The sequence below is a fragment of the Bactrocera neohumeralis genome, unplaced genomic scaffold, assembly GCF_024586455.1.
Source record: "Bactrocera neohumeralis isolate Rockhampton unplaced genomic scaffold, APGP_CSIRO_Bneo_wtdbg2-racon-allhic-juicebox.fasta_v2 cluster10, whole genome shotgun sequence".
Lineage (NCBI taxonomy): Eukaryota > Metazoa > Arthropoda > Insecta > Diptera > Tephritidae > Bactrocera > Bactrocera neohumeralis.
The window spans coordinates 9,924,481-9,937,989 of record NW_026089623.1 but is presented as its reverse complement, the minus strand read 5'-3'; positions in this window follow the sequence as shown (position 1 = coordinate 9,937,989).

The following is a 13,509-nucleotide window of genomic DNA, read 5'->3' as shown; positions in this document are numbered from 1 at the left end:
ATTTATTGTTGTAAAACTGTTACTTATTTATAAAACATTTATAAAACATATTGGTATACAACATTTTTGGTTTTTCCACCTGGCACGTAAATGAATAAGCACCTTGGTGTTCCCACTATCGAGCATGCGACGAACAATCGGCCGTGGGAGAAGCACGGTTCTTCCAAATGGCACGATTCCGATTACTTTGGCGGAGGGGTAAAAAAAACGAATTTCCGTATAAACGGGGTATCTACGGATAGGGAAGCTCTTCCAGAGGAGGAATATCCAAAAATAATGTAAAAATTGCTAATATTTTTTAAAATATTCACGATTAAAAGTTCAAAAATTTGCACTAAGAAAACATAATATTTCTCTATGTTTCACAAAATTTTTTCACATTTTTTACTTTGTATATTTAAATACACACTCTAAGCTTTGAAATAAGCTCACATTTCACATTAATTTTTCAATTTTTAAGCTAAATTTTGTAATTTAAAAATCACTTAGCACACTCATCGTTGAAAAGGTCAGATTGTTTACAATTATGAGGAAAACGAGCCTTGCCACATCTTAAACAGTAAATATGTAGGATTTTTAACAATTTTTCTTTGTTTGTTTTATCGCGTGATTCTTTTTTCTATATTAAACATAAAAAAATACTTTCTACCTATGTATATGTGTAAAACGTAATTTATGTGACTGAAGTACTTTCGCGAAGTACTCCTTTATGCATTGGCGGCCTTCGGCCGCGCTTTAAAAAAATAACCCTGGTCGAGCGAATACCCGGGGTGAATGAAGTACTTTCACGTAGTACTCCTTTCTGCGTTGGCGGCCTTCGACCGCGCTCTAAAAAAATAACCCTGGCCGAGCGAATACCCGGGGTGACTGAAGTACTATCGCGTAGTACTCCTTTCTGCGTTGGAGTTATTATATCTGTCAGCGATATCCATTTATTTCTTATGATACACTGGTTTGTATTTTAGGTGACGATATATATGTATATTATTATATTTAAAATATGAGTTTCGGATATAAAGTGGTTATATTTTTCGGTTATCATGCACTCATATTGAAACAAAATTTGAGTTTTCGTACTGTACTGTACTGTACACCTTACACTTTATTACGTAATATTATTATATAATATTACTTATACAAATGTATATAATATTATTATATAATATTACTAATACATGTATATAATATTACTTATTTGCTTAATAAATTTAAAAAAAGAAAATATCCATTTGCATGAATAGAGAATTTTTTGCGAAAAAGAGGAATTTCAGCGAATTGCCTTGTCATCACATGGCAGCGCTCCATTTCTTCGTAATTTTTGGTAAACAAATGAGGTTCAAAAGAGTGTAAAATGTAATTTTTGAAATAAAGATTTTTTATATAAAAAAACTGCTAAAAGTGTAAAATGTGGATTTATTTAAAAGATTATAGTGTAATTTAATTAATTTGAAGAGAAAAATGTGAATAAAGTGTGTTTAACGTGGTGAAATAGCTTCTTGAAATGTTCGAATTTTGCGAATTTTAGAACTTTAAGGTCGAATATCTCCTAAACTAAGCGTTTGCGGTACCTATAACCTTATATATTTTTTAATCAGGAGGACTTCCTCTTTTAAACGGTACCTTCAAATCGCGGCGCCAAAGAAATCGGAATTGTGCCTTCCAAATTGACGCCGCACACTTGAAACGTTTGCCCTTGCGATTTGTTGATGGTCATCGCAAAGGCAAGACGTACTGGGAACTGCAAGCGCTTAAATTCAAATGGCATGTCCGTTGGAATCATGGGAATGCGTGGTAAGAGTACAACTTCACCTGCTGCCTTGCCATTTAGTATTGTTGCTTCAATCAAATTTGGCCACAATTTTTTGGCTGAAAGTCTTGTGCCATTACACAAAGTCGGTGGCTTCATATTTCGTAAAAGTATAATGGGTGAACCGACTTTCAGGACCAAACGATGCGGTGGCAGACCGGGGGGATCCAAAGAATTCAAGAATTCAGTTGGATTATTGACTGCTTCATCTTGATTTAAAACGCTATCAATCGATGTACATACTATATGTTGTAGCTTCTCCTGGCAGTTTTTCTTGAATGGCAAAATTGATTTCGTTGACGTGTACATTTTTCGGTGCCAATATTACGCGTTCACTTAAATAATCGTGGCGTTGATAGTGTTGAACAATGTTCGGAAATACACTTTCAATCAGTTCTTCTTTCGATTGTAAAAGTGTACAAAAGTTGTTCGGCAATGTGATCAAACCGGTATCATCGATTTGTATTTTGCCTTCGCCAATGTCCAACAACTGCTTCGAAAACGCCGCTGCGGATCGATCATTTTGCAGTTGGACTCGCATGTTGATGGTAAGAGTCAGCCTTTGAACATGTCTCCACAAAACTGATGATTTTAAACATATGTTTATTTCGTCGGCAGGAGTTGATCGAGGAATGACTGACAAAGTTTGCCGAAAATCGCGGGATAATAAAACTAATGCTCCGCCAAAAATTTGTTGCTTTTGGCGTAAATCTTGCATTGTTCTATTGAATGCTTCTACTGACTTTTTGTTAGCCATATGGCACTCATCCCATAGAACTATTCCAGCTCCTCGCAAAACTTTTGCCATTGTTGAATTCCTCGATATGTTGCACGTTGGTGTTTCAACGACTTGGATGTTCAACGGTAATTTCAACACAGAATGTGCTGTTCGGCCGCCATCAAGTAGAGTAGCAGCGATGCCTGACGAAACAATTGCCGGCGCAATTTTCTGCTGTGACCGAATAGTAGCAAGAATCAAAGAGATCAGAAACGTTTTCCCTGTACCACCGGGCGCATCAAGAAAGTAGAATCCACCGGCGTTATTGTCAACCGCGCGTAATCTTATCATAAGCATTTTTCTTCTGAATATTCAATTTACTTATTCGCAATTGTAAGGCACAGATATTCAACCAATATCAAAGCAGAATTATACATTTGTAATGTACATATATAGCAAGTCTGCGTCCCATGCTCGATTACGCGCCAAAATTAATAAGTCCTCGGTCATGCAGTCTTTGTACTTATTCCACAGTTATTGCGGATTTGACCGAAGGCATGTAGATATTATTATGGCGAATAGTACGCGTATATGTTTTGGATGAGATGTGAGTGATGCGTCATGAAGTGCGGTGTCCCAATGCATATCATCTTCTAACAAATGCAATCGCTGACATGCTTCACGATACGTCGCACACAACTGACCGTCAACAGTTTTCAAATCATCAAATGATCTTGGTCTGGTCACGTTGACTAATAACAGACGCAAATAAAAACATTCGGCGGTGTTCGGATGGATGGTGTAAATGCGTCTTATGGCATCGGTTTTACGGACATTTGGATAACCGTCAACACGCTCCCCTTGCTTTCGTCGTTGAAATGTTTTCGATGATGGATTCCAAGTGAAATATTGTGGTATTTCGGAATATAACAATGTTCTTGCAAATTCATCGTTTTCACACAACTCGAAAAAGGTAGTTAGTGTTGTCCCCGGTGGTCGTGCTAGAGTATGCGTATTTGAAGTACATAAATAAAAATATGCATATTTGAAGTACATAAATAAAAATGGAAAAATTAACCTAAAACTACATCTTAAACTATGTATTTTACCCACACACGCATATGCAATAAGACCCACCAACAGTGTATTTGCGAACCGCATGGAAGCACTTACGAAACAATAACAATACTCACTTGCTTTGTGTTGTACGCAGAATGTTAATCACGTTGAAATCTGAGAAAAATACACACAATGTTGAAACATTTTTTTGATACACTCAGTGCATTCGGAACACTTACGTTCTGTATGTCTTGTTAGCTTGACAGTCATCCATAGAAAGAACGAATGGCAGGCAAAAACGATCAACATGCGATGTCAATGTTTTTTATTAATTGTAGACATCCGTCAGTTGTTTCTTTTTTTTTTTTTTTTGCAAAACGTTCAATGATACACACATTAAATTTCTTATGTGCGCCCTCCAAACAGACCCCAATCACCCCTGAAAATTTCATTGAAATCGGGCAAGCCGTCTAGGAGGAGTATGCGAACAGGAAGTTTTGCCACTTAATTTTATATATATAGATTATATATATAAATTATTCCCTTCATTTCGAGAAACTGCAGAACTTCTTATTTATCTGTTCATTATTTGCTCATAAGATTCATTTGTGCAAATGTGTAGGAAGAAACAGTGGTTCATAAACTGAAGTTATTAATGAAATTACTTTTTATAAGGAAGTTTTACAATAATGCGTGTAGCTACAGCAAATGAGATTAAACCAAACATACAATTTATTGCTTCAAATAAACTAAATTAAATGCTGCTATAAAGACGTATTAAAAAAATGATTACTAAAATAAAATATTTATTATGCTTTTTGTTATTTGTTTTAAATTTTATAAATTTATAGTAGTCGCAAAGAAACTTAAAATTGTTAGGCAATTTTACAGTTATTACCCACAGTGCAACTTCCCATATATGCGCGCGCTCTCATTTGTAAACATGGCGTGCTCTCATTTGTAAATATGGAGTGGTAAAATACGTTGCTCTCACTTCCCTCTTCATGTTTGCCGGGATGATCCCCTCATCTTGCCCTCAAAATGTGTGCTCGTGCCCAAACAGGCAAAACGCCACTGAGGGCTAATATGCCCACCCCTGCTCTAAAGCAGTAAAAATGCAAGCGCTTCGTTCAGAAAATGAAAGCAAAATTCATTACCAACTGCGGTCATTACCATTGAACATAAAGGTGATTTATTCAAACTAAGAGCGTTAATAGATCAAGGCTCTCAAAGATCCTTTATATCGTCAAAGGTTCAAAATCGGCTAAAATTGCTAATAAAACATTCCAATTTTCAAATTTCGGGAATGGTCGGAAGATTTATTCAAAATTCAAACAAAATATGCCCAATCACCATAGTTTCTCCAAATGCGGATATAAGAATAGATGCACAAGCCATCGTTCTACCGCAACTTACATATTATTAGGCAGTGACTTAATACCTCAAATAATTATTGAACGTATAGAGAAAATATCCAATAAATTATTAGCCCAAAATATAATCTTTGGGTGGATTATAAGTGGACAAGTCAATGAAAAAATAAATTCTTTCACAACACAAATGGAAGATATCACAAACGAATATTTAAATAATGAACTTAAAAAATTCTGGGAAGCAGATTACCCAACTTTCAGAAGAAGATTAGGTATGCGAAGCCTATTACAAGTCCTCAACAACAAGAAACGAATATGGTTGTTATGTTATGCGACTGCGATTCAAATCCACCTTTTCAGAAACTATAGCTCTAGGCCACTCTAGAATCTCAGCAATCCAGCAGCTCCTAAGCATGGAAAAAAGCCTGATTATCAAAAATTAGCTAAAATCAGCATATGATAATGTGATGGACGAATATCTTGACTTCAATCATATGGAAGAATCTGTACCATATGAAAAAATATCCAAAGGTACTAGATATTTTCTTTTAACCTTCCACATCACAATGTATAGGCCAATTCCAGTACATGAAGATGACCAAGATTTCCAACGCATAGTCTTCCGCAATTCAATTAATAGTCCAATTAGCGACTACAAAATTAAAACAGCTAACTTTGGCATCAACTGCGCTCCCTATTTAGCCATTAGAACCTTACATGAAGTTGCAAAAACCGGTGAAACAAATTTACCTTTAGCAACTTCTGTGTTGCAAACTCAAACATATGTGGACAGCATTATGTCAGGTGCGAATCATTACCTCAAGGGATCAAAGCACTAAATTCAGCAGGTTTCCCCTGAAGAAAATAACATCAAATCATCCCGAAATAATCAAAGATGTTGGTTAAATGAGCTTCTGCGCCCCCCTCTTAATATAAGATAACTACACCGCACATATACACACCACACTACACACACCATACTCAACATATTGGCATCATGTGCATCATATTTTCCTCCCACACTACACACTCCATTCTCAACACATCGGCATGATGCCCACCGCATCATCATCTACACCATACTTTCACACCACACCCGAGGACACCAGAACATAATCAACTAAAGGGCCCGATGGACGGCGCCAGCATCTCTTTTGATTACGATCCGCGCGCATATACGCATCGATTGCCATCTCGTCGCTTGAACCTTCGAAATCTTCTCCTTCACTTTCGTCGCTAATTCAACGGGTGAATTCGCGGGTTTGATACCCACTAGTATATGGGTAAGATCGTAAGTTTTTTATGGTCCTTCGAGCCGTACCGGACGGCACTATTGGTAAAACAAATAATATATCGGTCACGGTGACGCGTTAACTAAATAAAATAAAAGTGTGAAAAAAAAGGAAAAAAAAAACCGGTGTAACAAAAAAAAAACGTTTGTGATACGGTTGAGAAAACTGTTGTAAAAGTCGAAAAAAAACAAAAAAAAACCGTTGTTGAATATTGGAAAAAACCGGTGATTAAAATTGTGGGAAACCAATTAGATGAGGTGACACAGTTTTAGCAGTGACAAACAAATAAACCGTTGTGAAAAGAAAACAAAAAAAAAAGGAGCCGGTGGTGACACAGTAAAGCAAAAAACCGTGTTGTCGATACATACATATATATACATATGTACGTGCATATACCACGGTGGTGACAAAATTGGAAAAAAAAGAATATATTAAAAATAAAATTTCATACGCATGGGAAAAAGTGCGGCTACAAAAAACGAAAGTGTGGTGGCAAAGAGTGTAGTGTGGAAAATAATACACATACAATACATACATACATATATGCATGTAAGGTGACAGTGAGTGGAAATATAACCCACAAGAAAAGAAAACAAAAAAAAATAATAATAATAACTAAAAAGTGTGGTGACAAAGTTCGGTGAAGTGAGAGAGATCAGAGAGAAAGAGTAATTTACACCTACTATATGACATATAACCTACATACAAAAGGAATAAGTCATACAAAAATACAAGCTACAACACCAGCAACAAAAGGATTGGAGAACTGGAGAAGCAAGAAAACGAAGGACAGGCACAATCATAAGCACAGCACAAGCACCGGCACACACTCAGGCACACACACATACATAAGTACATAAACTCACAATATACCAAAAAGCCCCTGGCGGAAAGCAAGGTGAGTTGTATCGTTTCATTTCAATTTTTATGTTATATGTATACACATATGTATGATTTAATATCAGAAAATTAAATCTGCCAAAATTCCGGTCGGAAAAGTATTTGAAAACCGTTTCCAAACTGTTTTCGGTATTCGGTTTATTTTACGGTAAAAACCGAAAAACCGCTAACAAAGCAGTTTGGTACTGTATACAGCGGATTAGTGATTGCCGGTAAAAACTTACCGTTGTGTTATAACACAAAAATCATCCCAATAAAAACAAAAAAAACGTTCAAGTATTTACTTGCAGTAATTTCGAGCAATGCCTCTTATACTTAATCAAGTATAAGCAGGATTGCTTAAACTAAGCTACGGCAATCACAAGAAAAAAAATCAATCAAAAGCATATGCGCAAATAAAATTGTATATCATACAAATTAAAAACTCCGTTTAGTTCTCGTGCTTTCAATCTAAACGGACGTGTTTTTCATGCGCTCCGTAGAAATTTTCGAAAAAAACAAAAATAAAACAAAATAAACAAATATTAAAAAAAGTGCAATAAGTGCAAGCGTTAGCTAATAACGCCGAAAGTGAAAATCAAAACATAAAAAATTCATAAACTGTTTACAAACAATAACCATAATAAAATAACAAATAATAAGTGGGAAATTAAACAAAAAATACAAAAGTATGAGCGCAGCGCAGCCCCACCAACAAGGCCGTAGGCATTCTCTGAATGCCTACTTCAGCTTTGTAGAGCCTGCGAGTTCAGCTCCTACCAACAAACAAGGCAACGGTGAGAAGGATGAGTCATCGCAGCGACCAACTGAGCAGCACCATAAGCAGAGCTTACAAAAAGCAAAAGCAGAAGAGAACGGCAGTCAACAACGGCCAGCAGCAAACGTGATCACACCAACAACTAAGCAGGTACCAGCAAGTACGCAGGCAGTGAAAAACAACATAAAACAAGGTGAGAATGTACCAATGAAAAAAGGCCAGTCTGTACAAACTGGCATTGACCGCTACATCAACATAAAAAGGAAATTAAGTCCTTCAAAGTCAGCGGTCAATCCCAAGAAATTTCAAGGCGGTACACCATTAAAGAATTATCCGGAAGTTTTAAATGGCAATAGGTTTGCCTTACTAAGCAATGGATCAGACTACGATGCGAAGGGTACCACCACAGTCGTTAATGCCAAACCACCTCCAATATATTTGCGCGAACGTAGCAGTAATGCTCTCGTTGCTGAATTAAGTAAAATTGTAGGTACTAACAATTTCCATATAGTGCCTTTGAAAAAAGGCAATATAGATCAAACAAAAATTCAGTCCTACACAGAAAAAAGTGTTATGGACATAGTTAAATTTTCGTCAAATAAAAACAAAAATTATTATTTGTATCAACTGAAGAGCTCTAAGGGCCTAGTTGTTGTAATCAAGGGTATAGAGTCCGTCGTAGACTCTAGTGAAGTCAAAGAAGCATTGGAAGAATGTGGTTTTGGAATTAAAACAGTTGTAAATATATTTAATAGAAACAAAGTACCACAGCCGATGTTTAAAATTGAATTGTTGCCGAATTCGAATCAACTTAAAAAAATGAGACCCATCCAATATATAATTGGAAATATTTGCTGCATCGTAAAGTAACTGTGGAAGAACCACATAAAAGAAACGGTCCGGTACAATGTACTAACTGCCAAGAATATGGGCATACTAAATCATACTGCACTCTACGTAGTGTTTGTGTGGTATGTGGTGATTTACATCCCACTTCCAAATGCACCCTTAAGAAAGAAGAATTAAATAAAAAATGCAGCAATTGCGGAGGAAATCATACTGCTAACTACAGAGGTTGCCCTGTATATAAAGATTTGAAATCAAAGTTGTCACAGGGCATTCAAGCACGTCGTAACCAAATGTTACAAACAGCCCGTAATGAAGTTATAGCAACCTCAGAAAAAAGTACAAATCCTATTACTTCTAACAATAATAATATGCAAGTAAGCTATGCAAATGTGGTGAAAGGCAACACTGTGCAAATGCAACTTCCGCAAAATCCTCCAAATGGAGCTATTGAAACTATGATCAGAAATCTTACACAGTGTATGACACAATTTATGTCTACTATGCAAAACATGATCCAAGATTTAATTAAATCACAAAATCAAATGCTGCAAAATTTATTAAGTAAAAAATGAGCTTACTAAATATCTGTATATGGAATGCTAACGGTGTTAACCAACATAAATTAGAGATTATCAAATTTCTGTCTGAAAAGAATATAGATGTAATGCTTATTTCAGAAACTCATCTAACAAATAAAAATAATTTCAGTATACCGGGTTTTAGACTATATGTTACAAATCATCCGGATGGTAAAGCGCATGGTGGCACGGCAGTGTTGATTAGAAATCGTTTAAACCACTATGCTCTAGAATCTCATGCTACACCACAGTTACAAGCTACAAAATCACTAAAATCGGGGTTGTGACTTAAACCTTACGGCTATATACTGTCCACCTCGTTTTAAAATTACAGAAATCGAATTTAAAGACTTTTTTGGAACACTAGGTCAAAGATTTCTAGCAGGTGGAGATTGCAACGCAAAACACACGTACTGGGGCTCACGTCTTATTAATCCGAAAGGACGACAGCTGTATCAAACCGTTATAAATAGGCACAATAACCTTGAAATAATATCTCCTGGTAAGCCGGCGTATTGGCCTAGTGATCGTAAAAAAATACCAGACTTAATTGATTTCGCTGTAATCAAAAATATAGAGAAATCGCCTATAACAGCTGATACATGTACTGATCTATCTTCTGATCACTCTCCTGTACTAATAAAGTTATGTGAACTACCCATATTCGTTAATCCAAAGGTGGGTCTAACTTCTTATAAAACGAATTGGCTAAAATATAAAAAATACGTCAGTAGCCACATTAATATTAAGTACAAAATAAATACAGGAAGAGATATTGACGAAAGCATAAGAGAAGTCAATGATATAATAACCAGCGCAGCTGTCTTAGCAACACCAAGCAAAAGCTATAATCCGCTTGGTCTCAGAAAAATCTCTAATAAAGAAATAGAGATGCTTGTAAATGAAAAAAGACGTGCAAGACGTGAATGGCAGATAAATCGCTCCCCCTCCACTCAGCTTCAATTGAAAGCTGCGGTACGTAAATTAAAAAAGCGCTCAAACGTGAGGAAGAATTGAACACCGAAATGTATATAAAGAAGCTGTATCCAAATTCAAACAAGCAAAATTCCCTTTGGAAAGCCCAAAAGTCCATGAAGCCACCAACTGACTCCAACATGCCAATACGAGACTTGGGTGGAAATTGGGCTCGAAGTGACGAGGAAAAGGCTAATTGTTTTGCAAATCACCTTGAAAAGGTATTTCAACCCAATTTGCCAAAGAATAATTTTAAGCTGTCAATCTTACCCAACACAGCTAAAGAGTCGCTCGAGTCTCTTAAGACCTCACCTTCTGAAATTATTGGTATCATCAAAGAACTTAATCCAAAAAAGGCGCCGGGATATGATAATATTTCCCCAAAAATGCTAATTGAGTTACCAATTATTGCTGTAGAGGTGCTGTCTTTGCTCTTCAATGCAATTCTTAGTTTCGGATACTATCCGATTTCATGGAAAAAGTCGCAGATTATCTTGATAGATAAACCTGGAAAAGACTTAACACAGCCGTCTTCATACAGACCAATCAGTCTTCTACCCTGTCTTTCAAAAGTATTTGAAAAAGTATTACTATCAAAGATAACTCCTTTCCTTCATGAAAATAATACAATACCAACGCATCAATTCGGTTTTCGTGCGAAACATGGCACAATAGAGCAAGTAAATAGAATTACTAACGAGATAGGGAAAGCATTTGAGCGCAGGGAGTACTGTTCAGCAATAGTTTTAGATGTAGCTCAGGCGTTTGATAAGGTGTGGCACGAAGGTCTTTTATACAAGATTAAAAAAATTCTACCTTTAGAACTGTATAAAACATTGGAGTCTTATTTAAAAAATAGACGATTTATGGTAAAAGTGGGAGATTTCATATCTGATGAACGACAGATAAGGGCTGGTGTACCCCAGGGCAGTGTCTTACGCCCAACACTATACATCATATATACAGCAGATCTTCCAACAGCTAACAATGTATTAACTTCAACTTTTGCGGATGACACAGCTATAGTGAGCCGTAACAAATGCCACATTTTAGCATCACGAATATTAGCGAAGCATTTAAGTTCTGTCGAAGAGTGGCTAGCGAACTGGCGTATAAACGTGAATGAACAGAAGTGTAAGCATATTACATTTTCGCTAAGACCAAAGATGTGCCCGGCAGTAAAAATAATCAATATATTAGTACCCCAAGCGAACGAAGTAACATATCTTGGTATTCACCTAGATAGAAGACTCACGTGGTGAAAACGCATCTCTAGTAAAATAACATGTATGAAGATTAGAGCTGCAAATTTAAATTGGCTTTTAAATAAAAACTCAAAACTTAGCCTAGACAACAAAGTGCTTTTGTATAATGCGGTCATAAAGCCGATTTGGATGTATGGCATTCAACTGTGGGGTACGACCTGTGCAACCAATATTGATATATTACAAAGGTTTCAATCAAAAATGCTTAGAACAATCACTTGCTTGAGCCTGTCTAGTTTTTAATTAGATTTAAGATTTTATAACTTATTTGTTAGGCTTTAAGAAAAAGCAGATCCAATAAATAAAATAATTTTGAAACAAAAAAAAAAAAAAGTGCTCGTGGGCAACTACGGGCAACTGCCCGTGAGCAACTGCCTCGTTTTCTTTATTATGTTTTCTTATATACAGTATTTTGCTTAAGTCTAGATACAAATATTTATCTCACATTCTAGGAAGTATATCTACAATTCACTTGAGATATGACATATGTTACAAGTGGAAAGATTCATCTTACAATCTATGAATTACATTTTGGGACCACCTAAGGTGGACAGTATTAGCAAAGTACACATAATGTTTCAATACGGACCATATGCGTCGTAAGTGTCATGTTACATATTTATGACAGATAAAGAATATGTTCATGTAATGTGAACTGGTGGTATTAACTCCCCCACCTCTAAATTGAAGCGTCTCGATTCAAATGGATATATAGTAGTACGTGAGGCTATAGACTATTTTATCAATTTGAACAGTACCTACTATTTTGAAATCTCAATTTATTTTACAATTTATTTAAATTTGACTCTTAAATATACTTACTATTTTTATATATGACATCTTTTATTGTATTATTGCCTGAATACATTTCAGCAATTTTTTCTTTTACATTTAGGGTTTTCTCAAGTCGCATAAAGTTATAAGTTATAACGATTCGAAAACATAACATTGAGAATTGTAAATGTGTAAACTCATTTTTGTATGAAATCTAACAACATTTTTTTTTTAAGCAAGTGTAAAAATTTATAATTTCACGATTTTACGATGCTTTACGACGGCTTGTGAGTACCCCAATTATTGAAATTATTTATTTAAAATATTAGTACCTCCTTTTTTGGAGTATATTCTTTTATTTTATTGTCGGTATTATCTTCGACTGGCGTCTTAGGATTTTCTAGTCCGAAGTATTTTAAATTTTGTATTTTTATATTCTATTTGGTTTTTCGCCATTCTTTTTTGTTTTATTTTACCGGTAAAATCTTCGGCTGTCGTTGTTGAACTTTTTGTTCCACAATTTTAAAGTATTTTTTTATTTTTAGTATTGCCGGTACTTTCTTCGGCTGGTGCCTTAAGACTTTTTTGTTCAAAGTAATATAAATTTTGAATTTTTATATTTTGATTTACATATATGTATATATTTATATTTATTTTATATATTTTTCTATTATTTTTTTGTTTTATTTTGCCGGTATGAACTTCGTCTGGCGTTGTTGAACATTTTCGTTCTACAATATTTTGTATAATTCTTCTTTTTACTCTGCTGGTATGAATCTTCAGCTGGCGTTTTAGGACCTTTTTGTCCCAAAATATTTTTTTTTGTTAATAAAATATTGCCGAAAAAATCTTCGGCAGGCACTGCAGGAGTCTCTGCTCCTAAAGAATTATATTTTTTTTATCCTTTAAATTTATTTTTCGGTTTTGTATGTTTTTTTTTTATATAAATTTGTGAGTTTCATGAAATAACATATGTATATAGTAATACTCACAAAAATATATAATAGTTAAATTTCTTTTTGCATAAATCTATTGTAATAACTTCATATTAAAAATATTAAATTGGCATATATTTTGTTGCCCGCCTGTATTTAAATATTTGTTGTGATCTTTTCTGGGAAAAGATACTCTTTTATTCTGGAGGGTCTGGAGTTCAGATTCG